This window comes from Lasioglossum baleicum, unplaced genomic scaffold, assembly GCF_051020765.1.
Source record: "Lasioglossum baleicum unplaced genomic scaffold, iyLasBale1 scaffold0158, whole genome shotgun sequence".
Classification (NCBI taxonomy): Eukaryota; Metazoa; Arthropoda; class Insecta; order Hymenoptera; family Halictidae; genus Lasioglossum; species Lasioglossum baleicum.
This window is the reverse complement of record NW_027469218.1, coordinates 125,569-129,492: the sequence shown is the minus strand read 5'-3', so window position 1 is coordinate 129,492 and position 3,924 is coordinate 125,569.

Below are 3,924 nucleotides of genomic sequence, written 5' to 3'. Positions count from 1 at the left end.
CTCGACTAGCCTGCGGGATGAATCCTCTCGCACGTGTTTTTGCTCGACCAGCCTGCGGGATGCATCCTCTCGCACGTGTTTTTGCTCGACTAGCTTGCGGGATGCATCCTCTCGCACGTGTTTTTACTCGACTAGCCTTCGGGATTCATCCTCTCGCACGTGTTTTTACTCGACTAGCCTGCGGGATGCATCCTCTCGCACGTGTTTTTGCTCGACTAGCCATGCGCATCCCAAAAAACCTGCGCATGCGCATCCCAAAAAACCTGCGCATGCGCATCCCAAAAAACCTGCGCATGCGCATCCCACAAAACCTGCGCATGCGCATCCCACAAAACCTCGCACGTGTTTTTACTCGACTAGCCTGCGGGATGCATCATCTCGCACGTGTTTTTACTCGACTACCCTGCGGGATGCATCCTCTCGCACGTGTTTTTGCTCGACTAGCCATGCGCATCCCAAAAAACCTGCGCATGCGCATCCCAAAAAACCTGCGCATGCGCATCCCACAAAACCTTGCACGTGTTTTTACTCGACTAGCCTGCGGGATGCATCCTCTCGCACGTGTTTTTGCTCGACTAGCCATGCGCATCCCACAAAACCTGCGCATGCGCATCCCACAAAACCTCGCACGTGTTTTTACTCGACTAGCCTGCGGGATGCATTCTCTCGCACGTGTTTTTGCTCGACCAGCCTGCGGGATGCATCCTCTCGCACGTGTTTTTGCTCGACTAGCCTGCGGGATGCATCCTCTCGCACGTGTTTGTGCTCGACTAGCCTGCGGGATGCATCCTCTCGCACGTGTTTTTACTCGACTAGCCTGCGGGATGCATCCTCTCGCACGTGTTTTTACTCGACTAGCCTGCGGGATGCATCCTCTCGCACGTGTTTTTACTCGACTAGCCTGCAGGATGCATCCTCTCGCACGTGTTTTTACTCGACTAGCCTGCGGGATGCATCCTCTCGCACGTGTTTTTGCTCGACCAGCCTGCGGGATGCATCCTCTCGCACGTGTTTTTGCTCGACTAGCTTGCGGGATGCATCCTCTCGCACGTGTTTTTACTCGACTAGCCTTCGGGATTCATCCTCTCGCACGTGTTTTTACTCGACTAGCCTGCGGGATGCATCCTCTCGCACGTGTTTTTGCTCGTCTAGCCATGCGCATCCCAAAAAACCTGCGCATGCGCATCCCAAAAAACCTGCGCATGCGCATCCCAAAAAACCTGCGCATGCGCATCCCAAAAAACCTGCGCATGCGCATCCCACAAAACCTGCGCATGCGCATCCCACAAAACCTCGCACGTGTTTTTACTCGACTAGCCTGCGGGATGCATCCTCTCGCACGTGTTTTTACTCGACTACCCTGCGGGATGCATCCTCTCGCACGTGTTTTTGCTCGACTAGCCATGCGCATCCCAAAAAACCTGCGCATGCGCATCCCACAAAACCTGCGCATGCGCATCCCACAAAACCTCGCACGTGTTTTTACTCGACTAGCCTGCGGGATGCATCCTCTCGCACGTGTTTTTACTCGACTAGCCTGCGGGATGCATCCTCTCGCACGTGTTTTTGCTCGACTAGCCTGCGGGATGCATCCTCTCGCACGTGTTTTTACTCGACTACCCTGCGGGATGCATCCTCTCGCACGTGTTTTTGCTCGACTAGCCATGCGCATCCCAAAAAACCTGCGCATGCGCATCCCACAAAACCTGCGCATGCGCATCCCACAAAACCTCGCACGTGTTTTTACTCGACTAGCCTGCGGGATGCATCCTCTCGCACGTGTTTTTACTCGACTAGCCTGCGGGATGCATCCTCTCGCACGTGTTTTTACTCGACTACCCTGCGGAATGCATCCTCTCGCACGTGTTTTTGCTCGACTAGCCATGCGCATCCCAAAAAACCTGCGCATGCGCATCCCACAAAACCTCGCACGTGTTTTTACTCGACTAGCCTGCGGGATGCATCCTCTCGCACGTGTTTTTGCTCGACTAGCCTGCGGGATGCATCCTCTCGCACGTGTTTTTACTCGACTACCCTGCGGGATGCATCCTCTCGCACGTGTTTTTGCTCGACTAGCCATGCGCATCCCAAAAAACCTGCGCATGCGCATCCCACAAAACCTGCGCATGCGCATCCCACAAAACCTCGCACGTGTTTTTACTCGACTAGCCTGCGGGATGCATCCTCTCGCACGTGTTTTTACTCGACTAGCCTGCGGGATGCATCCTCTCGCACGTGTTTTTGCTCGACCAGCCTGCGGGATGCATCCTCTCGCACGTGTTTTTGCTCGACTAGCTTGCGGGATGCATCCTCTCGCACGTGTTTTTACTCGACTAGCCTTCGGGATTCATCCTCTCGCACGTGTTTTTACTCGACTAGCCTGCGGGATGCATCCTCTCGCACGTGTTTTTGCTCGACTAGCCATGCGCATCCCAAAAAACCTGCGCATGCGCATCCCAAAAAACCTGCGCATGCGCATCCCAAAAAACCTGCGCATGCGCATCCCACAAAACCTGCGCATGCGCATCCCACAAAACCTCGCACGTGTTTTTACTCGACTAGCCTGCGGGATGCATCATCTCGCACGTGTTTTTACTCGACTACCCTGCGGGATGCATCCTCTCGCACGTGTTTTTGCTCGACTAGCCATGCGCATCCCAAAAAACCTGCGCATGCGCATCCCACAAAACCTACGCATGCGCATCCCACAAAACCTCGCACGTGTTTTTACTCGACTAGCCTGCGGGATGCATCCTCTCGCACGTGTTTTTGCTCGACTAGCCATGCGCATCCCACAAAACCTGCGCATGCGCATCCCACAAAACCTCGCACGTGTTTTTACTCGACTAGCCTGCGGGATGCATTCTCTCGCACGTGTTTTTGCTCGCCCAGCCTGCGGGATGCATCCTCTCGCACGTGTTTTTGCTCGACTAGCCTGCGGGATGCATCCTCTCGCACGTGTTTGTGCTCGACTAGCCTGCGGGATGCATCCTCTCGCACGTGTTTTTACTCGACTAGCCTGCGGGATGCATCCTCTCGCACGTGTTTTTACCCGACTAGCCTGCGGGATGCATCCTCTCGCACGTGTTTGTGCTCGACTAGCCTGCGGGATGCATCCTCTCGCACGTGTTTTTACTCGACTAGCCTGCAGGATGCATCCTCTCGCACGTGTTTTTACTCGACTAGCCTGCGGGATGCATCCTCTCGCACGTGTTTTTGCTCGACCAGCCTGCGGGATGCATCCTCTCGCACGTGTTTTTGCTCGACTAGCTTGCGGGATGCATCCTCTCGCACGTGTTTTTACTCGACTAGCCTTCGGGATTCATCCTCTCGCACGTGTTTTTACTCGACTAGCCTGCGGGATGCATCCTCTCGCACGTGTTTTTGCTCGTCTAGCCATGCGCATCCCAAAAAACCTGCGCATGCGCATCCCAAAAAACCTGCGCATGCGCATCCCAAAAAACCTGCGCATGCGCATCCCAAAAAACCTGCGCATGCGCATCCCACAAAACCTGCGCATGCGCATCCCACAAAACCTCGCACGTGTTTTTACTCGACTAGCCTGCGGGATGCATCCTCTCGCACGTGTTTTTACTCGACTACCCTGCGGGATGCATCCTCTCGCACGTGTTTTTGCTCGACTAGCCATGCGCATCCCAAAAAACCTGCGCATGCGCATCCCACAAAACCTGCGCATGCGCATCCCACAAAACCTCGCACGTGTTTTTACTCGACTAGCCTGCGGGATGCATCCTCTCGCACGTGTTTTTACTCGACTAGCCTGCGGGATGCATCCTCTCGCACGTGTTTTTGCTCGACTAGCCTGCGGGATGCATCCTCTCTCACGTGTTTTTACTCGACTACCCTGCGGGATGCATCCTCTCGCACGTGTTTTTGCTCGACTAGCCATGCGCATCCCAAAAA